We start from the raw sequence: 22894 nt of genomic DNA on the forward strand, positions 1-22894 counted from the left end.
CCTGCAGCAACTGCAGACTTGGCCAACAATTGCAGGCACAGAAATTTGCTTTTTCTTACCATTGCCTTTGACTTCCTCACCTCCATTGAGAGGCAGAGTTGAGTTATGGATAGAAGAAATCTACTTGCGATTAGGCAGAAACAAGTTCCAGTCCAGACTTTCTTCCTTCCCAGCGGTGTGACTTTGGGTCAGTCACTTAACCTCTCTGAGCTTTAGTTTCCCGTTTGCCTATCTATGGAGTGGGGATAATGGCACCTTCCTCACCGAGTGATTAAAAGGATGAAATGATGTCACCCAAGTGAACTGCATGGGGTTTGGCACCCACTTGTCCTCTATAAATATTGGTTCTTACCTTTATAACTAATTTCCCTGCAACTCTAGGGAGACACCTTCAGAAATGGAGGTACTGGACATTTGATGTGCATTATCTCATTTAACCCCAACCACCCTTCAAAGTGGGCCACAGCATCTATTTACAGGTAAAATTTAGAGATTCAGAAAGTACAAAGGCCTTGTCCAAAGCCACGTACCTCATAAGGGGCAGAACCAGGGGTCAAACCCAGGTCTGCCTTACTCCAGACAGGCCCCTCCTTCCCTGCCCCGTGCCCACTCTGCCCCTGCAACTTAACATTTCCCAGAAGCCCTGATATCCACACTGGGCCCTCAGCCTGCCCTTCAGCCCATGCCAAGGGCAGTCTCTGCCAAACAGGGAAGTGGTACAATGACTCTGTCGGTACCGAGTATAGTGGTGCCAGGGGAGGCTGGCCTAGAACACAGCCTCTCCTTTCCCGGGACTCAGGAGCACAGGCTGTGGGCAGAGCCCCATCCCTTAGCTGTAGTCATCACTAGCTGAGTTTATTTGTGTCTGGCACATTTCCATTAGTCATCTGTGGTGATGGACGCTCGTCTCAGATGGAGAGAGACCCGTCCTTCATCCTTGGGATTTCAGAACAAACCCCCAAGAGAAGTCAGATGTCCAAAGGACTTTTGTAACAAATTCGACACAAACCTGTTCCATTTCCCTATTCCCAAGGAGGTGAGTGGGCCACGTTTTGCAGTGCTTCCTCTTGTGCATCCTCATGAAGACTCAAGCTCCAAAGCTCCCGGAGGACCCCTGTCCTGGGGCTCTGCCCATGGGCAGGAGAGGGCCAGTCTGGAGACTCAGCCCTTTCATCCCAAGGCTCTGGGTCCTCTGCTGAACAGGAAGAAGTTGTGCTTCTAGGACACAGAAAGGCTCCACTTCCTCCCAGCTGCGTGGAAACACGCCTTCCACCCTAACGGCCTCCTTATGTAACTCAGCGAACAAGCAGCCTGGTGCTGGGAGAGCTAATTAGCCTCCAGTTTCCCCAGTTACGTCTTCCCATCTCCCACAGACCCATCTCAGACCTTCTCCCCTGCCCTCCGCCCTGATCAGGCTCACTCTCCCTTCGGAGGGGCGAGACGGGGCTTGTCTCCTCCAAGGATGGTCTCCAGCAAACGCCAACCTTGTGACACAGCCAGAAGGGACGACTCCACTCCCACTCCTCGGGGGGAGGATTAGATGAATGTCGGAGACCTGCAAACAAAGTGGCCTTGGGCTCCAGCCCCAGAGGACCTCTTCTGCCTTCCAGCTGTGTCCCAGACGGGCCAGAAAACTTGAACAAATCACATTTCTAATTAAGGTTCTGTGAAAGGACATAGCTGATTTTTTTACCCTTTCAAATTACCACTTTGGAAATAAAAAATAATAACAGAATATTATAGTAAGCTGGATGCAAGCTCCGACTTTGCTGTCAGAGAGTTCTAGGTTTGAATCCTGGCTCTGCCACCTGTCAGTCCTTCAGCCTCCAGCTGGGACTTATGGTCCTTGAACCCCAACTTCCCAATCTGTGAAATGGGGGAAGTAATAATAATGACTTCCGGGGTTGTTGTGTGGATTACGTGAGATGGTGCATGGGGAGCATTTGTAATGACCCTGACACTTATTAGTGCTTGGAAAGTGGCAGTTACTCATGTTATTTTCATGAAGCTTCTTATCAGAAAAATAGAGAGTGGAAGATGGAAGGAAAGGAAGGAAAGGAAGGGAGGGAGGAAGGAAGAAAAAAAGAAAGGAAAAGGAAAGAAAGCAAGGAAGAAAAGAAAGGAGGAAAGGAAGGAAACAAGGAGGAAGAAAGGAAGATAAAGAAAGAGAGAAAGAAAAAAGGAGGAAAGAGAAAAATTTGAAGGAAGGAAGGAGGGAAGGAGGGAAGGTAGGAAGGAAGGAAGAAAGGATGGATGGACCTTGTTAGAGATTTGGAACATTTGGGAAGGATGGTGAAAATGACACCACCTGCACCCAGATCCTAAAATGGGCTTTAGATGGGATTTGAGCTCTGATCCTTTAAAATAATTATTTCTAGAATCTCCCACCTTGAAAGTGAAAGCCAGGATCAGACACAGGCCTTCTGCCTGGAAGCGCCTAGAAAAGAAATGGTGGAGTTGGATCCAATTCTCACCTCCTCCGTTCATACCACACACCATTACTTGATTAGCACGCTCTCTCCCACCCACCCTTACCCTGCTTCACCGGCCTTATGGACACAGGCCTCCAGCTCAGCACCGCTGCACAGATGGAGGTGGCAGAAGTTGTGAAACTCTTGGCCATCTTGGAACCCAGGCCTTGGAGGTCAGCACCATGGACAGCTCTCAGCAGCTGCTTTCGGACTCAGGCAGACGTCCCCAAACCAGCTCTCTCCGGGGTTTGGAGTCCTGGGGGAATGGTCTGAGCCTCACACTTTAGTGACTGCCAGGCTGCGAGAGAGAGGGGACAGGGAGGCAGCGGTAGAGGAGAAAGTGTTGAAATTGCCATCCTGTGCTAATGAAACTTGAGTCCCACACATGTAACCTTTCTCAGGCCCCCACCTTACTCCCTTTTATCCAGTTTTCCTCTTCACTTCTCCAAGGCAGCTTATGAAATCCACCTTCTGATTATTCTCAAGAAGTGAATAGGTCAATATTTTTCCAAGGTTGGTAAGTAAAGTTCCATCTAAAGGCAGGAGAGAGTCTCTGCAGTGGTGGATTTATCTATTTGGTGGCAGCTACGATGCTAGCAACAGGAAGCTAGCACAATTCATGGAAGTCTTGCTAGGCTACGGGCCCTTGGTTAAGTGCTATGTGCATTACATCACTGAGCACTCCTACCCCCTCCCCACTTTACTGATGAAGGTGCTCGGAGAGAGGCCCAGTGGCTTTCTCACGGTTGTGTAACTAAAAGTGGAGGAGCGGCTGAGGACATCAGTTTTCATCAACTTAACAACACGTGCTCAGAACCACTTCTTCAGAAGAGAGCACTTTCCTCTCAGCCAAATGCAGATCATTCTGGTCTGGGCTACACGCTGACATGTAGGAATGGTGATAACCTACCAGGGCAGGCACTGTAGGTTTCTTACCCAATGCCCACCCACCCCCTTTCTTAGGAAAGGTTTCCTTGTTTGGAGAGCAGCCTGCTGAGCAATGGATACTTATATGTCTGCAGGCCCATGAGACCTAGTTCTAACCTAGGAGATGGAAGCAGAAGTTACTGGGTGGAGATCCTAGAAAAGTTGCTGTTTTCTTGACCCAAGGAGGCAGGCTCAGCTGATGCACATCAGTTGCCCATCACCTTCCCTCAGGCTAGAAGGTGAGTGATACCTGGAGGTGCCGCAGCCATTTTGTAGCCATGAGGCCAAGTGCAGGAAGATGAAGGAGCCTATGTCCCTGATTGCGGGACACTGATTACGTGCTTTAACTTGGCGGGCCTGGGCTGGGGGACCGGATCCACCCCTGGGGAGGGTAGTGGGTACGGGTGAGTGCGCCCTCCACAGCCCCCCGGGCCTGGGAAAGTGAGGCCGGAGGCAGGCCCCATTTCCTCACCCAAAATACCACTGTTAGGGGAGGCTTGCCGGAGGGAACCGCCTTTTCCCCACCCCCTTATCTTGCCCGGACACTCCCCCATCGCCAGTGCGCATGCACCGTTGCCAGAGCAACTCCTGCCCGTGACAAACAGCTTCCGCGTCCTCTCAGAACCAATCCAAGCCTTTAACCCTTATAGCTACCCCGCCCTCTAAACCGCCCAATATAAGCTTGTACTCTCCCCTAATAAACTCTCTCTTGGTTTTCATCATCCTAAAAGAAACGTGTCCCGCCTGTTCCTTTCTCGCCGCCCTCCATACTTGCACGCCTCCCGCCGGGGACCTGGCCAAGTCCCCCGCCTCGCCCTCGCCTCCGGGAAAGAGCCCCCGCCGCCGGTACCCTCGGAGCAATCCTGGGAGCCTAGGATTTAGCAACCGGCCGCCACCCTCCCCCAGACAAATCAATTGCGACCGCAACTGGCGCCCAACGTGGGGCCCCTGGAATTAAAAGCCCTCTCCACGCAGCGGTCCAGTGAAACCACCCGCTCGCCCGGACGCCTCTCCAGCTCCCCTTCTCCTCGCCTGCAAAGTAAGGGCCGCCTCTCCCTCGCCGCCCCGCGGAGCCGCCCCTCCCTCGCCGCTCCACGTCTGGAGCCGCCCCTCCCACGCTGCTCCGCGCCCGGGCCGCTCTTCCTTTCCCGCATTAACCTAACTCTTTCCCCCGACTACCTTTCGTCTTCTCTTCCTATATCCCCCACATTCCTCCTAACACTCTTCCTCCAGTAGCTTTCCCTCTTCCCCTCCATTACTTTGCTGTGGTCCTCTGTGTCTTTGTTTCTTTGTTTAGCGCGGTGTGCCTCTTTGCGACCGCCCCCCCAAACTGCTCTCGCTACTAGAGGCTCCTGCCTTCTATTCTCGCCGTTTCCTCAGTTTACCTCATTTTCTTTACTCAATAATCAACCCCCCTTTTTTTCTTTTCTCACTCCGCTATGGGTAATCGTCTATCTGCACGCCAAGCACCCCAAGTTCGCGCTCTGGTGGGTCTCCTAGACACACATCGCTGTAAAGTGTCTGTCCGGCAGCTGCAGGTATACTGGGACCTCCTGCTGCCCTTTAACCCATGGCTCACCACTTGCCATCTTTGGGACCCTGTTACTTATGATCGCCTCATTGATCGGGTCACCAACGCCATGGAACATGAGAGCAAGCGCTTCCCTCCCGGCTTGCTCCCCACCTTAATAACCGTCCGCTCCTGCCTTCAAGGCTCCCTCCCCCCTGATCGAGGCCCCATTAAATCCAAGGAGGCCCTATCAACCCAGTCAACAGATTCAGACAGCGATACTAATGTAGACCACGATTCGGACACAGAGTCCTTAGTCGAGCAGATTAACAACGCGCTCGAAGTCGCCCCCCGAAAACAAAGCAATACTAAGCCTCGCCAAGATGGCGAACTTCCTCCTTCTTCTTCCATCGAGGGGAGGAAGTGCTCCGGCGATGACGTCAGCCCTAAGCTGAGCCGGAAACCGCAAGCGCTTTACCCCGCCCTTTCACAGGGCGGAGCTAGTCGCCATCTTATGCCTTGGGCCCCGCCCTTTCACAGGGCGGAGCTAATCCACCATCTTATGCCTTAGCCACTCCCACCGCGCCGCCGTCTTGCGACGCTTGGGGCCTCCCACTTCCGCCTCCCCCTCCGGCGAGCTCCCCCTTGGAGCTGCTTCCGGCAGCTGCCGCCGCTCCTCCCACCCTGCCGACTAACAACCCCTGGCTGCCTTCTACACCTCAAGGCAACCCTTGGGGCAACGCTCCCCCTACCCCCACTCCCGCGCCAAGCCCTCTGCAAGCGCGTCCTCCTTTCTCTCGTGCCTTTCGCTGCTTTCCTCTTAACCTTACCCCCACACCACAGAAACCGTATGACTGGTATCCCATTGACTCTAATACTATTAAGCAGCTTCGCAGGGCCGTCAAGGAGGACGGGTTGGGTAGCCCATACGCTTCCCAAATACTGCAGGATCTCGGCATGGACTTTTGCATCCCCCAAGACTGGTCCTCGCTTGCCCGTTCCATTCTTAACCCCGGCCAGTTTGTTGATTGGCGTGCTCACTTCCAGGCGGAAGCAGCTAAGCAAAGCGAGCAAGACGCAGCCACTGGAGTCTATCATCACCCCGAAGCCTACTTAGGCACGGGAGCGTTTATAAATGCATCTGCTTATATTAATGTCCCTGCCACCTTCTGGACTATCCTCAGAGGCATCGCCTTACGCGCGTTTGCCAACTGCTCTGCCCGTCGACCTGACAGCTTTACCAAGCTCCTCCAGGAGCCAAACGAACCTTTCGTCACCTTCGTATCCAGGGTCGAAGAAACCTGCGCTAGAAAAGTTAGCAACCCCCAAGCCCAGCTAGCTCTCACCCGGGAACTCATTCTAGAAGGGGCTAACCCCCCCTGTAAGCAAGCCATTCTCCCCTTGAGGGAAAAAAGTCTAGATGACTGGGTTCTCGCCTGCAGCGCCTTTGACCCAGCTGCCGCGTCCCTAGCCCAGGCTGTCTCTGGCGCTGTCACTGCCGCCTTAGCCGCCACCACCGGTTGTTTTAAGTGCGGGCAGAGCGGTCATTTTGCACGGGAGTGCCCCAATGCAGAAATCAACCGCCTACCTTTCATGCAGCGTAATGGGCGCCCCCCTCCCACTCCTTGCCCACGCTGCCAGCGTGGCTATCACTGGGCGCGCGATTGCAAGAGCAGCCCCAGAGATCTTAGCAAGGATAGCTTAAAAAACCTCTGCTATCCCTGGTGCCCTGACGGCAGTCAGCGCCAGGGCACTGAGCAAGCTTTAAACTCCAAGCGGGGCAAGCCTCAGCCCTGCCCCTAAGAGGCAGCGTGCCGGCCGGTTCTAATAAAACTAATCACTTCACCGGCAGTAAAACGCTTCTCTGGACAGTCCCTATCACCCCAGAAAAGCCTACTCGTAAGTTAAGAATAGAGGGGCAATGGTACACGGGCACACTCGATTCAGGGGCAGAGGTCTCTTGCATGCCCGCTCAGTATGCCACCATGTGCATGGTTCTCGATGGTCCCTCGGTAGTGGGAGCCACTGGTACCTCCACCTCTCTTCAGGCCATAGGGCCCATTAAGTGGAAGACTTCTTCCTCCGCCTGGAAACAACTGCAGCTTCTGCCCCACTGCAAAAGCGAGAGCCCATCACCGTCCTCACGATTGCCTCCCTCCTAGGTCTTGCAGGCGCTGGCACCGGAATCGCTGCATTAGCCAGTCAAGACTCCGCCCTAACTCACCTCCGGGCGGCTGTTGACGAGGACATTCGTCACCTACAAGACGCTATTTCCCATCTTAAAAATTCTGTCAATTCCCTCTCTGAGGTCATGCTCCAAAACCGCCGAGGTCTCGACCTTCTCCTCCTCAAAGAAGGAGGCCTCTGCGCCGCCCTAGGAGAAGAGTGCTGTGTATATGCCAATTCCACAGGTCTCGCCGAGGACAGCCTAAAAAAGGTCCGAGAGGGACTGGAACAACGCAAAAGAGACCGTGAAGCCACCAGCTATTGGTCCCACATCTTTACCCCCCTCCTCCCATACCTCCTCCCTCTCCTCGGCCCCCTACTAATGATTATTCTAGCTCTCACCTTAGGACCCTGCATTATCCGCAGAATTGTCCAGCTTGTAAGGAAACAAACGGATGCTATTTTTTCCTCGTTCGTGCAAGTCCAGTACCAGCGACTCGCCACCTCTGACGCTCCCTACTCCGAGATGACAACCAACCCTCCGCGACCTCACCGCCACCGGTCAACCCGCTGACCGCGAGGCCCTTCTCGATCGCCTGAACATCGCACCAACCTCGAGCTCCAGCTTCTCTGAACCTCCAACTTTAAACCCCCCACCCTCATCCATCCCGCAAGCAGCAAGGCCTCTATCGAGCGCCCGGGCGCCACACCAACGCCGAGCTCCAGCCTCGCTGAGCCACCGTCAACCCCTTTTCCCCTCCCCGGCCTCCCCTTCCCTCATCCCTTAGCGGACCTCTCCGGTAAGCTTCTTCCTTTAATTAGAAAAGAAGGGGGAAATGCGGGACACTGATTACGTGCTTTAACTTGGCGGGCCTGGGCTGGGGGACCGGATCCACCCCTGGGGAGGGTAGTGGGTACGGGTGAGTGCGCCCTCCACAGCCCCCCGGGCCTGGGAAAGTGAGGCCGGAGGCAGGCCCCATTTCCTCACCCAAAATACCACTGTTAGGGGAGGCTTGCCGGAGGGAACCGCCTTTTCCCCACCCCCTTATCTTGCCCGGACACTCCCCCATCGCCAGTGCGCATGCACCGTTGCCAGAGCAACTCCTGCCCGTGACAAACAGCTTCCGCGTCCTCTCAGAACCAATCCAAGCCTTTAACCCTTATAGCTACCCCGCCCTCTAAACCGCCCAATATAAGCTTGTACTCTCCCCTAATAAACTCTCTCTTGGTTTTCATCATCCTAAAAGAAACGTGTCCCGCCTGTTCCTTTCTCGCCGCCCTCCATACTTGCACGCCTCCCGCCGGGACCTGGCCAAGTCCCCCGCCTCGCCCTCGCCTCCGGGAAAGAGCCCCCGCCGCCGGTACCCTCGGAGCAATCCTGGGAGCCTAGGATTTAGCAACCGGCCGCCACCCTCCCCCAGACGAATCAACTGCGACCGCACCTGATGTCATCGTGGAGTTGTCACGCTGGTCCTGACTGCTGACCTCTGGACTTATTGTTATGTGAGAAAAATAAATCTGAACTTAGATAATTCATTGTGGAGGCAGCTGAATATGACACTGACTCTCACTTCACTGGGTGCTGTGAGTCTTCAGTCAGCGGACGGGCTTAAATAAACTTTCTCAGTGCTGTGCACAGTCTCAGGAAGTGACGTTAAAACTGAACTGTTCCTCCTGCCAATTGCTTGGGCCAATTCTTTTCATAGATGGAAGGATAAGAGATAGCCAGGCTTAGCTTTGGGTGGCAGATTTCAGTGTGGGGCTTCTGGGACACCCAATCCGTTCACAGAAAAAAAGCAGAACTTAATTTTTACCCCAAGTTCAGTACATTAAACTGGGAACCACGGGCTTCCAGAATCCCTTGGGAAGGCTGTTGAACTACACATTCTGGGGCCCCACCCAGATTCTCCACATCAAATCCCTGAGGGTAGGAGGTGGGGATCTGCATTTTTAACCAGCTACCACCCCCACCCCCCCCCCGCCAGGTGAGTCCTGCACCCTCTGCAGTTTAAGAGCTGCTGGCCAGGTCCCATCTTGTTTCATACCTGGGAACCCGAGGTACAGACAGGGCCAGGGGCTGCCCTGAGCCCCATCCCCATGAGCAGCACAGCCCAGGGCCCCTCCTTTCATGGGCTATGCTTGATTTTCCAGGGACGAGGCCTCTCAGTACTTGATTTGCCCGCTGAGAACACGCTGCCCAGCCCCGAACAAAACACATTAAACTGGTGGGAAAGGAAAGCGCTGCCCCTGCAGTTCCTGGCAACATGCAGCTGGGGACAGGCCTCAGCCCAGGCCCCACCTGTCTTCCCTACTCCCAGTGTGCATGTGTGTGCACATGTGCAAACACGTATGTGTACACCCATGTGTGACTGTGTGCTTATGTGTGCATTAAGCATGCACATGTAAATGTTCGTGTGTGTAAATGCATGCACATGTGCAGGTTTGGGTGTGTGCAATTTTGCACATGTGCATATGTGGGTGGGTGACTGCACGCTAGCCCTTCTCCGGGCTCGCTGAGCATCCCCAGGTGATGAAGGTGAACTTCACCTGGGACATGTCCCTGCTGAGCAGGAAGCCACGTCACCACCACAACCACTCACTGCGCTTCTTCCAGGGGCTCTGCCCTGAGCCCGGAATTTTGCATCCCTTATCTCATGGAAGCCACACAAGAACCCCACGGGGCAGGCATCCCCACACTTTACGGGGAGACTGAGGCTCAGGTGCAAGAGGGGGAGCTGGGATTCGGACCCTGCAATGGGGTTAGTGGCCGTGAGCTGCGTGCCTGCTCCACGCCAGGTCCCGGGCTCCCCCCGGCAGAGATGTTACCCTCCAACCCTCCAGTGGGTCACTGGGATTAGGCCCCATTTACTGACAAGAAAACTGAGGCTCAGAGAGGTGTGCCAACCTGCCCAGGCCACCCAGCTGGAAGCAGCAGGGCCAAGGCTGCGTCCTCAGCCCTCAGGCCATGTTCTGTCCTCCCCGGCAGGCCAGCCCTGCCCTACGGGCTAGGTGACAGGGACATCCCGCCCCGGGACCTGAGCAGGCAGTGATGACCACGGCATGGCCCCAGCCTCACGGGCCACAGCAGCACAGGGTCAGCCATGCTGCTCAGTGTCATACAGAGGGGTGGGGGAGCAGGTCAGAGGAAGGGGCACTAACGCCGCCCCCCGCAGCTGCAAACACAGGCTCAGCACGAGGAGGCTTTAGGTAGAGGGAGTGGGAGACAGCTGGCCAGGCGGAGTAGAGCTGAGTGAGGGTGTGGGGTGGGAGGGGGCCGTGTGCACCCTGGGGGGTGAGGGGGTGGTGGGCCTGGGGCTGGGCATGGGCTGGGAAAGAAGGCTGGGTCCCAGTGAATCATGATCATGACGTGGATTTTGCCCAGCGTTCTGCCGCGTGCCTCCATGTCTCCTCTGCAGTGGGCCCCACTTGGGGATTAGTTACCGCAGAAGTCCTGCTGCACCCAGGGCTGGAGCCTGGACTCCCACCCAGCCTGGGTTCAGGGCCACCACGTTACTGTGCTGCAGGTCCAGTCCCTCCAACACGAACAGGAGCAGGGCTTGGGGGACGCTCCCAGGTCCGGGGTGAGCATCAAGGAAAGGGGGAGCAGGCCTGGTGGTGGTTAGAAGGCTAGTGTGATAGAAGCGGTGAGGGGTGGTTCAGGCCTGGAGGAGGGCGACAGCTGGGGGAAGGACTGGAGAGGGAGGGGCAGCAGCGGGAGGAGTCAGGAAGGGAGGAGTCAGGCCTGCCCATGAACAGGGTGTGCACACGCCCTGTCTCCGCCCTGCCTGCACCTGCCTGCACCTGCCTGCATCCAGCGTGCATCGTGCCCACACCCCACCTGCACCCTGCCTGCACCCCATCTGTACCCTGCCTGCACCCTGCCTGCACCCCACCTGCACTCAGCCTGCACCGTGCTTGCACCTGCCCTCTGCTGGCCTCCCAATCCAATCCCCGCTTCACCTGGCCTTCACCTCGCCTCTGCCCCACCTGCCCGCCTCCTTCACCTCCCCTTCCTCCCACTTTCACTGTATCAGCAACTCCAAGAGGCTTCCCCTAAGTCCTCCTGTAGGTTTCCTCCTGGAGGAAGAGGACAGAGGAGGAGGAGGGTGAGGAAAGGGACCCGGTGCAGAAGGAGCCTGTGCTCGGCGTCAAGGGAGTGGCCAGGTGTGAATTACCGGGGCTCACTGCGATGCTGGACCGGGTTCTGCCCTGAGCGGCTGAGCTGCACCTCAGCAGTGGCAGGAATGGATCTGCTCACCCTTCAGGAAATACTCCCACAAACCCAGATGGAGAGCAGACCGCAGCTTCTCCGGGAGCTTTGCCTTCAAAGAACCCAAAGCATCCTGTGTTTTCAGGCGAGGACTAATTTATGAATTTAGCAAACACCGAGCACCTGTGCCGGCTCGCAGCTGGTCCCTGTCCGGGGGTCTGGGGGCAGATGGTGGGACGGCAGAGCGTGCAGTCTGGGATTCTGGGTGTGTCATAGGCGGGTGGCCCAGGCCTGGGAAGCTTCCTGGGCCCAGGTGCACCCTGTGGGGGGATCACTCGGCATCCGGCATCCGGCCTCCTGCACTGGGCTCTTCCCGAGGCTGGGCGGGGCCTGCAACTGTACTGACCAATGAGCTGTGGGAGAAAGGGGGTGTGGCCTGGGGGGCTGAGCCTTGGAGGGCAGGAGCAGGAGCCCCTGCTTCCCCACACCCCACCCTGTTGGGAGGGAGCAGGCTCTTGTGGGTAGGTGCCTCATCAAGGGTAAACCTTTTAAGGTGCGGGGATGGTTTTCGGTCAGCTGCTGTGTATCCCAAGCTGATTGGTGCACCAAGGCATGGTTGATTTATAATTCGGAATGAGGCTCCAGATCAAGCTATATATTTCCAAAGGAAAGCTGGGAGAATCAGTTGCATGAATCTAAAAATTTCTCACCAGTGGAAAGACTAGGAAAAGGTCAAGAGAGGGGAGATGCAAGTAAAGGCTGGTTCAAGGTGTGCCAAGGTGCAGCCAATTCAAGGCCCAGAGTTGAAGGCGCGTTAGACAGGCAAGGGGAGCTGATCCTTGAGGGCTTTGGCCAGAGGCTGGGGACCTTGTGGCAGAGACTGGCTGTGAGGAGGGCGAAGGGATGCCCCGAGAGACCGTCCGGGGAGACCCCAAAGTCCCACAAATGCACCCAGGTGTGAAGGTAACAGCTCGGCTGAGTCCAGAGGCTGCAGCCCATCTTCCACCAGTACCTGCCTCGTGAGACCCTTCCTGCCCCTTCCCTCCTCCCTGGACTCCTACCCCAGGGGGAAGCCCAAGGTGCCGTGCCCTTCCCTGGACAAGCAGCCCTCAAGCTGGAGGAGGGGAAGCACCTAATGCTAAATCAAGTTGGCCAGTTTTAGTTTTACTTGGGAATAAGACACTCCGCTTTCTGAATTGGGGCTGGGTCTTAGACAAGGGAAGGAAACTGAGCTTCACTGTTGCCTAGGAAAGATCAGCAACCACAGACCAGCACAAGCGTCCACCAAGGCTTGAAAAAGAAGCCCCCACGGGGTGGATTTTTAATGGACAGTGAGAGACAGAAATGAAGTTGTTCTCCCGGTTACAGCCTGTGACGCAGCTGGTCCAGGGGGCTTGGAAGGCTTCCTGGAAGAAGAGGCGTGCAAACCGAGACCAGAGCGAGGAGCCGGCTTTGTTGGTTGAAGGAGATCTGCAGACGGGGTGCCGTGGGCTCAGAGTGCGGAGGGGCAGCAGGAGAAGTGGCTGAGCCCATGGCCTCGGGGCCAGTCAGTGGGTAGATGGCAGAGGGCACGGCGAGCCTCCCTCAGGGCACATGGAGCTGGGGGCAGGGGCCAAAGCAGCTGCCCTTGCCTGGATCGAGGATGCAAGGTAGGTGGAGGAGCCGGCCAAGGGGTGGGCAGGATTCAGGGGTGCGCTGGTGGCTGGAATGGCCAGATGTGGGGTCAGGAGAGGAGAAGGCTCGGGCGAATCAGGGCCTTGGGCTTGGGCCGCTGGGCGGCATGGAAGCGTCCTTCACTGAAATGGGGTCCCAGAGACGAAGCCCATGGGGAAAGATGCAGAATTTAGGTCCAGACACTTTGGATCCGAGGTGCCAGTCAAGATGTCTAGTCTGCTGCCGACCCCGGTCGATTCCAGAGCTCAGTCTGGGAACAGGGTTTGGGGGTCCCATGGATGGGCCCCGAAGCTGGAGATCAGATAACTTCCCAGAGGGAGCCCACAGGGGGAGAAGAGGGGAGGTGGGGCAGGGTCCCAAGGGGCAGCAGTGTTTGCCGGGCAGGTGGAGGAAGACTCTGGGGTTTGGTTTCAGGCGCTACCGGAAGCTTTAGGGCAGTTAGCTTGAGGTGGCCATGGGTTGCCCTCGCCTCATCTCCATTCACCGAGAGGGCCCTCGTCCAGCTCCAGCTGCCCCACTCCAGCCGCATCCCTCCCCGATGCCCGCCGGAGCTCGGCTCCTCAGCTCCCCGGGCTGAGCCTGCAGCATCGTGATGCTCTCTCTGAATGGAGGTGCAAACCCACTTAATGCAAGTGGGATGATGACTCACCTGGTTGTGGGGAGCCCTGTCCTCCTTCCGCACACACATGGAGCTCGCTGGAGAGGGGTTCCGGCCCTAGAGCTGGGAGAAGGGGTGGGCTTCCTAGCAGGGCCTTGTGTTTTGGGGAAGGAGAAATGCAAACCCTCGGCTAGGGAAAGGGCCTTGTGTGTGCAGAGCTGGGCAGCACCCCACTTCCTGCACTCCGGGTCCAGGGTTCCTTCCATCAACCCCCTGTGCCCTCGTCCAGGCCTGGGGCAGCAGGCTTGGGCAGGGCCGTGGTGTGAGTGGATGGTGGCACGAGTTGCACCCATCGAGGCCGAGGGCCAAAGGCTGAGGAGAGTGGGAACTTCCTTCCTTGGCTGAGGCTGATGGTGGGCAGGGTCCCCCATGCTGTGCCCCCTCCTGGACCGAGCCACATCCTGGCCAGGAGCTCCAACGCCGCTTCCTGGGAGGCCCCCTGGGGCCCACTGTCCTCTCCAGCTTCTGCTGCCCAGCATCATCCCCGTCTGCGTCTGCACACATGTGTGCTTCCTGTCCACCACGCTGCCCGAGGCCTGGCACTCGGCCTGGTTTCCCACTGGGCCTGCCGGTCCTGGTGCTGTGCCCACTCTGGGAGACCCTCAGCAGCTTCCCCAGTCTCTTGAACATGCTCCCCTTTGTGGTCAGCAGAATAACCCCCCAGAGACAAGCGTGTCCTAATCCCTGGACCCTGGGCATGGGTGGGGTCACATGGTAAAGGGGAGTTAAGGTTGCAGGAGGAATCAGCCGACGGGAGACTCTCCTGGATTATCCGCATGGGTCTAATGCCAATGGAAGACACCTCGAGAGCAGGGGCAGGAGGGGAGAGGCAGAGGGACATGATGGGAGAAAGGCTCGACCGGCTACTGCCGGCTTTGAAAATGGAGGAGGGGGCCGTGAGCCAAGGAGTGTGGGCAGCCTCTGGGAGCTGGGAAAGACAAGGAGCTTCCAGAAGGAACCAGCCCTGTCACCATCTTGGTTTTAGCCCCCTGGGTCTCATGTTGGACTTTTAACCCACAGAACTGTAAGATAATACATCTGCATTGTTTAAGCGACTGAATCAGTGGTGATTTTTTAAGCAGCCGTAGGAAATGCATGCAGCCGCCCTCCCTGCAATCTCTAAATGAATGAGCGCCCAGAGATTGGACTGGGCATCGCTCTGTTCTCAGTAGTCTCAGGGCCTTGGCGATCCCCTCCAGACCCAGGGCTTTAACCCCTTCCAGGGCTGCCAGCACCAAGGTTTGCAAACATCCCCCCTCAGACCTCCTTCCTAGACCCTGGCATCATAAATACAGCTCGACCTCCGCCTTCCCGCTAGGACCCTGCCTGGTGGACACCGCAAACTCAGCACTCCCAGCCCCAAACTCCTGGGGCCTGCCCACCATAGCCCTCCCCACCTCAGGGGGGCACGACGCAGTCAGGCGACTCGGGGCGAAACCCACTAGCCCACCAAGCAGCATCCTCTCCCAGCTCCACCACAAAACCTTCCCTGACTCCTCTTTTCTCTTGATTCTCGCGAATCCCCCAGGAGTAACCCTTGACTCAAGCTGGAGTGACCCAGCACCCGGTATCTTCTCAGCCCCTGCACCCCTCTGCCCAAGCCGCAGGGGCCTCCCGATGCTCTCAGAGGCCAGCACGACCCTTTGGACGTACACGCCAGGGCCCGGCCACCCCTGCTCCAGGCCGGCAGGGGTGAAGTGGGGGCCCCACAGCTCAGTGTGGGGCAGAGCCAGGCTCGGGAGCCAGGGAGGCTCCAGGTCACCTTGCCGGATACCTCGCTGACCTCGTCGTCACCTGTCCCCTCCTCTCTTCTGTCCCCGCTCGCTCGCCCTCCCGGTCTCCCCGCACTGGAACACGCTTCCCTCCAGCGTCCTCTCTCCCGCCGGTCCCTGCTCACACAACAGCTCTGGCCGCGCCATTCAAAGGGTGCCCCGTCCTCCCCCCCACAGCTCTGCGCCCTCCCCACCACCCCGGCCGGTCTCCTCTTTCTCCGGGGGGCAGTCACCCTCTCACTCATAAAGTTTATCACTCACTGTCTGACTTCCCCAGACCAAGCCTCGGTGCCCGCAAGCAGGGAGCCCTAAAGCTTTGCTCCCCGACGCAGCTCAGGCACCCGGGCGGTGACAAGCACGCAGTGGGGGCTCTTTGCATTATCGACTGACCGGGGAGCAGGCGAATGAATTCTGCCCCCGTCTCAGCTCCCGGACGTGTCTGGAGTCGAGGAGCCCCTGGACCCCGGTGAGCCCTGCTGGGGTCTGAGCAGCTCCAGCCTCTGGGCCCTGAGGACATTTTGGGTAAAGGGGCTTCAGGGGCTGTCCGGGGCGGGGGTGATCCTTTGCTCCTCACCCTCGGGCCCCACAGAGCCCTGCCCTCTCCGGGGAGTGTGATGAGCGGCCTGCCACGGCCACTTAGGGAGGGGTGCCGACATCACCCACTTATCACCCACTTTCCTGCAGAGGTGGCTGTGGGGGTGGGGAGCAGAGGAGGCTGTGCCGTGTGAGCACCCCGGAGCCCCGAGACTGTGATGTGGCATCCCGCAGCACCAGCAGCCTGAACCGTGGGGGCAGCAGAGATTGGGGTGTCGAGCCTCACATAAGACGTGTGGCTCGGGAGGTTCGCTGAAACTCTCCAAGCCTTTGCCCTTCCCCTGGAATTGGGAACCGTGCCCCCACGTCATGGGCATGCTCTGAAGGGGAGGTGCTAAAGCTGAGGTGAGGCTGACGGACAGAGCCTGAGTGGGTGGCTTGCCAGCTACGGTGTGGTTACTCTGCTGGGTGCCCCCCGGGGCTGTCCCCGTTTTGCCCAGTGGCCGGTCAGAGGCCAGGGGGGCAGGCAAACACCTGGCCCGACCAGGTGGTCCTCATAGGCCAAAGGAGCACCTGGCACGGGGCCCCTGGGGGGCGAAGGAGGAGGCTGGCACCAGCCTGTTGGTGGCCCAGGCCGGCCCCGGCTTCTGGCTCCTGCACAGGGGACAGCAGGTGCCCACACCTGGCCGGAGGGGGCGGGGAGCCGGGGGCTGGGCTCTGTTCCTCTCTGCCTGGGCGAGGTGTGACTGCCTGTTCCCCACCCATCTCAGTGCGAAAGCACCGTGGGCCGAGGCGGCAGAGCCCACGCGCGTGGTTGCCATAGCGTTCCTGCTGGCACCGGGACCCGGCAGCCGGCAGAAGTGGGTCACGCGTCCACCTGCTCCTTGTTTTTGAACTTCTATAAAATAATGACGTATCAGACCCGAGCATGTACTTGGCCACTGACACGTTCCTGGGCAGCCCCGGCTGTGATGAGCGGGGGCCCGGGTAGGGAGGCTCTGCCTGCCCGTGTGTCACTCCTCGGTGACAACTTGCCTCTTTTCTCCCCCGTGGAGGACTCGGTGGCCGCCACACACACAACGCTGGAAGCCCGTTGGCTGGCCTGACCATGATTCCTCCGTGTTGGCTGACCGGCTGCGTTGAGACAAGCTGACGAGGGACATGTGTGGCTCCTGCTGGCCAGTGGGGCTCGGGCCAGGCTGTGATGCCCCCACGTGCCGTTCCCACTTGCCTGGGACCAGGGGCAAGGCAGGGACGCCGTGCCCTCCACTCACACCCTGCCTGGGGTCGCTCCGAGCAGAGGCTCAGTGTGACGGAGCGGCTGGCAGTGCCCGGCTGCGGGGACGTGGAGATGAACACACAGGGCACTGCCTCCACGACAGTGGGGTTGGCAGGGGACGGTGCAGGTGTTCAGCTTTAGTGGGGAGGCACACGGCAGCGTGCGGAATGCACTATGTTCCCCCAGAAGCTGTGACTGCAACCTTGTTTGGGAAAAGGTCTTTGCAGATATAATTAAGGGGTGACCCTCTAGATGAGGCCCCTGGATGTGGGTGGCCCCGAAGTCCGGCAACAGCTGACCTTACTAAGGGAAATGAAGGGGAGAAGACAGAGGAGGCCCCGCGGAGACGGAGGTGGAGAACAGAGGGACCCGGCCGCAGATGAGGAGGGGCTGCAGCCCCTGGAGCTGGGGAGGCCAGGAAGGACCCTCCCCGGGGCCTCGGAGGCCGCACAGCCCACCCACACCTTCACTCTCACTTCTGGCCCCAGAACCAGGAGGAGTTCGTGTCTGTGGGTGCAAGCCCCCAGCCTGTGAGCATTCACTGCGGCCACCCCGGAAATAAACACCGACACAGGCACACGTGGCTTGTGCGAGTCAGGGGTGCCTCTGACCCCTGGAGGTCGCCTGTGAGGTGGAAAAGGGCTGCCCAGAGCTCAGGAAGGTTCTGAGAGGCACACATGATTTGGAGTTTATGTTTGTTGTCCATTTGCTAGCATCTCTGGCTTCTGAGGCTTGAAAATGTCCGCCTGGGGTTGTGAGATGGGATCAAAGCACGGGGACAACCCCAGGATGTGGGGAAAGTAAGGTCCACCCACCGCAGGGCGTGGAAAGCGTGCGGAGCCTGCCACACGGCCCCAGAGATGAGCAGGGGCCTGCCACCTCATGCTCGATCCCGGGGACACTCGGTGACGTCACATGCCCACCCATGCTGGGTACCAGCAGTGAGCAGGACAGGTGCCGACTCCCCGCCATAAAGCTTATGTTCCCATGGGGTAGGGAGACAAATGCATTCACTGAAGCTCTCAGCCTGGAGCGAGGGCTGCGTGGCTCCGGGGCTGTCTCCAAGGGGGTGACAGGAAACCGGGATGACGTGGAGGAGGCGGCCCCTCTGACACCTGGGGAGGACACTTCAGGTGGAGGGAGCTCTAGGGACGGGAGCTGGTGGGGCAGGAGTGTGGTGGGGGCTGAGAGTGCACGGGGTGCTGGCTGCGAGGGCTCGGCCAGACCAGGGGGACGTGTGGACGTTGTCCTCCAAGCAAGATGGGATACCAGGGTGAGCTGTGAGCAGGAAAGCGAGGGAATCCGGTTGGCGGCTACGGAAGATGGAGAATGGATTCCGGAAGCCATGGAGGGTGGGACGGAGGCCAGTGTTTGGGTGCAGGAGATGGAGGGGATTTAGCTCCGGTGGGCTTCGTGGAGGTGGAGGGAAACGGACGGCTCTGGAATGTGCTTTGGGAGCTGAGTCAACGTCACTTGAGGTTGTGTTGGGTGTTGGGAGAGAAGAATGGAGATGCCCCCTAGGACTTGGGGGACATGCAGGCGTGACGGGGAGACAGTGGGAGCCCTGCATGGACACGTCCCATGGAGATTTCCCCAGGCATCCCAGGGGGGATGTCGGCCTGGCAGCTGAGCTGGGGGTTGGGGTGAGGAGGGAAGGCTGGGGTGGGGATGTGATCGCACATCAAGGACACTTGGAGGACATTCAAGGCCGCATGCCTGGAGGGTTCGCGGCTCAGAGTGGGTGCCCAGTGGGTGCAGGGGCCCTGTTGCTTTCAAACTCTGTCCCCAGACAGGGGTGTGGGAGAAGGGCTAGAGGTGGGTGCAGGGACCAACTCTCATCTTAGAAAATCAAGGTCCTGGGGAGGACCATCCAAGGAGGTGACGATGCCTCCCTGGGATGGCTGGTGGTTGGGGGCCGTGCGGTCCGGCCTGCAGGAGAAGGTCCAGGAGGATAGCTGTCACCCTGCCTCCTCTGCTGTCCTGGCTCAGCGTCTCCTGGCCCCACCCTTGGGCCCCAGCCGGAGCCTGGGGACCCGACGTGGCTTTTCCAAACAGGTAGAAGGTGGAGAAGAGCCACGACGCCAACCCCGTGCGCCTGGCAACCCGCACTCCCCCAGGGCAGAACGTTGCATCAGCCTGGGCCACCTCCGCCGGGAGCTGTGGGTTGCGCTTGCTTGGCTCTTGGCTCTTCCTGAGGCCACTGGCTCGGCCGGTTACTGCAAGGTGGCCTTGCTGACATCCTCCCACCTATCCCCACTGCTTGGGAGCCGAGGAGATCAGACTTCTCAGGTAGAATCTTGGCAAACTAAGAAGGTGGTGAGAAGACCTGGGCTCAGGAGTCTTCTGGGAAACCCAAGAGATTCACTGTTTCCAGACAAACACCCAACATGTCCCATCTGGGCAGTTTTCCTCCTCTTTCTTTCCACCTGTTCATTCTCTGTGACTCTGGTGCAGTGGCACAAGGGACTGTGAACCCTGCAGCCTCTGTCTGGAGGGGAGAGCTGGGAGGTCCCAAGGAGCAGCAGAGTACAGAAACAACATTCCAGAAAATGGTGTGAGAGGCCCATGCTAGTGTTTAGCCTGGGAATCAGAGAGGCCTTGGTTTGAAGCCTGAGTCATGTGTAGTGGGAGAAGCTGGCGGTGGGGTTGCCGGCTGCACCCCCCTAACAGTAACCTCCAGACACTGGCCTCCAGCCATACAATGTGGGCCAGACCGTCTTCTGTCCATCTGTCTCTCAGTCTCTGTTGCTGTAACAGAGGCAGCCCATTTGCAATGGATTCAACGGGCACTGGGCATGGTGCCGGGGAATGGGATGTGATGGCTTGAGCTCTGGCCACAAGATTGGGCCATGAAGATGATGACCATGCCCTAGGGAGGGCAGAGTGTAGCTGGAAGGGCCTGGGTCCTTGAAGAAGCAGAGCTGAGCTGCCAAGCCGGCCCTGGGCAGCCCACCGCTGTGCCTCGGGGCCAAGCCCAATCCTCACAGAGACACGACCGTCCATCGAGCCCTGGAGGAGGGGGTGGACTGGCCAGCCTGGAATACAGAAAGCATCCCCTGTGGAGGGACCGGCCTGAACAAAGTATGGTGGTCGGAGCAGGACGGACGTCCGAGAACGGCTGCAGTGCAGAGAGAGGGGTGGGGGGTGACGTAGTTGGGACGCTGTCAGAGACAGACCCGAGCAGGGTGTCTCTGTGCACCCAGCACCCTCCTTGCAAAGCTGTCCTCAGGAAAGCATCCCGCACCGGTCCTTGGCACCTGCCTGCGGGGACACAGCCTGGCCTGAGCCCGTCCCTAGAGCTGACCAAGGAGTTCTGGACTGTGAGTTGGGGGCTCCAGACCTCACCAAGGCAAAGACCCTAAGGTGGGGATGGAGTGTCGTCCTGCCCGGGCACCCCCACTGGCCAGGATGAGACCCCCACCCCCACCCCAGCATGAGGCTGAGGGGATCCCCGGGCTCCAGGGTCAAGCCCAGCCCCTCCAAGACTCACCCCGAAAGCCAGCCCCCCACCCCATCCCACCCCTTCCTCCACCTCACTCATGAAATCACCTCCTTCCTTGGCTGGGCACCAACTTCACCCGCCACCGAAACCCTGGGTGGCTGCTCCCAGCGCACCTTCCTGGCTAGACAGAGGGGCAGCGGCTGTGCTGTCCCAGCACCGAGCAAGGCCTGGCCCGGGAGGCTCCCCAAGCACTGCGGGATGGAAGGAGGCAGCCAGGAGGGAAGGTGTGGGGGTCCCAGGCATGTGCTCCCCGAGAGCCCAGGGCAGGCTCGCACCCGGACTCATGATCCCCTAGACACTGCCTCGCCCTCCTCAGGGGTCCTGGGCTTGTCCCCTCCCTAGGCCCAGAACCCCGCGGTCATTGCCTGCAGCACGAGGGGATGTGCTCCCGGGACCCCACAGAAGCTCTGCGGGGCCAGGGCTCGGCCACGTCTCCTTTCGGTGACCAACGCCCGGGCCGCTTGCAGGCTGGGGCACGGGGCAGGGGCGCGGGGCTCGCACCCCCTCTCCGGGCTGGGCTGCACGGGCGGGTTTTTTCCACCGCCTCCTCTCCCGGCCGGAGCCTCATTAGCTCCCCGTTTTCCAAACAGGCAAAGCATGACTCAGCATTTCCCACCGAGGTCTAAATTTGTCCCTAACCTCCCCGGGTGTCTTTTAGCCGAGTCCTTTGGGAAATTAGATCACGGGGTTAGGAAGGGAACTGGAGGGCGAGTTCTGGCTTCCTGGCAGGACCGGGGGCCCCTGGGGGACGGGCCTTTCTCCTGCCTTCTCCTGGTGGGGGCTCACACCTGGGGCCTGGGGCACAGATGGCCTGAGGCCGCTCCCCCTTGTTTTCCTCCTCCCGCCCTCCGTGCCCCCAGCGGGAGCCTCGGTACCCCAGCTGCCGGAGTTAGAAAACAAGGGCATCACCAGCTATCGCTCCCATCTCTGGCATCAGGGCTGGAAAGCCCTGCGGAGGTCTGCCTGGGTGATCTGGGGCTTCAAGGGCGAGCGTTCACTCAGCCCTTCCTGGGGCTTCACCAAAGAGTGGCCAGGGCCCAGGTTGCCACATCCTGGGGTCTCTGGGTCACCGAGGGTTGGTGGACTTGTCCCTCTGGCAGCTATCCGGGGACATGAGCCCCCCCGTCCCCCTCCTTCCCGTCCCAGCCCTCCTCCCTCCCTCTCACCCCCCTCCCCATCCTCCCCCTCTCTGTGCCAGGCCTTGCTGGGGCTGGGGGGCCACAGTGGTGAGTGAGTGGGGTGAGAGCCCCTCGCTCAGGGGATGCAGCAGCAGGCTGGGCGGGCTCGATGATGCCTGAAACCCATGCGGGGCTCTGAGAGCACGCAGGGAGTGGGGGCTGCTCCCAGGAACCCTGCAGACCACCTGCCCCACTTCCATACACAGTGAACAGGCCTCACCGGGCCCCCTGGTCAGCTCAGGGCGATGCGGCAGGAGGCAGGCGGGGTCTTTGACTGCGAAAGGGAGGCTCTGTGCCCCCAGCTCGCCACGTCCTGCTCCTGGCTCAGCCGCTGCCGTCTCTTTCTGGGCCTCAGTTTTCTCGTAAGAAGAGCAGCAGTTACGTGGCCAATTTCAGCTGGTCGTTAGGAAGCCTCGATGACCTTAGGAACAAATCCACAGTCCTTCCTTGCCATGTCCACGGGCTGTGACCCCCACATCCAATCCCCACGCCCAGGCCCCGAGTCTGTGCACTGTGCACCCCCATCTGGCCCCCACCTCCCTGGGCCACAGGGCCTGGGGCCCTCTAGCTGTGACTGCACGCTCAGGGGTCCCCAGATGGGGGATGGACCACTGGAAGCTACAGCCTGGCAGAAGTGGTAAAAATGGGCTCTGATACCACTGGGTCTGCCCACCCCTGGCCCCCAACCCCAACACACACTCCTTTCTCTGCAGTAAAGGCATTGGCCCCCCTCTGCTGAGGGGAGGTGGGAGTGGTGGGCAGGGGGAACCTGGGTTTTCCTTTTCTGGAGAGGAACAGAAGGCAGGTGTCTGAGCCGGGGTTCCAGTGTCCCTCGCCGTCCCTCCCCTTCCCTGTCCCCGATACTCCCTTCTCTGCGCCTCCCCAGAGACCTGAGCAGACAGCTGTGCCCGGGGGGAGGAGCCGGCCAAGTGTCCTGTTGCGGATGGAACAAATTACACCAGCTCAGTGGCTTCAAACAGCCGCGGGTCTTCTCTCGCTGGAGGTCAGACTGG

Source organism: Choloepus didactylus, chromosome 10 (assembly GCF_015220235.1).
Source record: "Choloepus didactylus isolate mChoDid1 chromosome 10, mChoDid1.pri, whole genome shotgun sequence".
NCBI classification, from domain to species: Eukaryota; Metazoa; Chordata; class Mammalia; order Pilosa; family Megalonychidae; genus Choloepus; species Choloepus didactylus.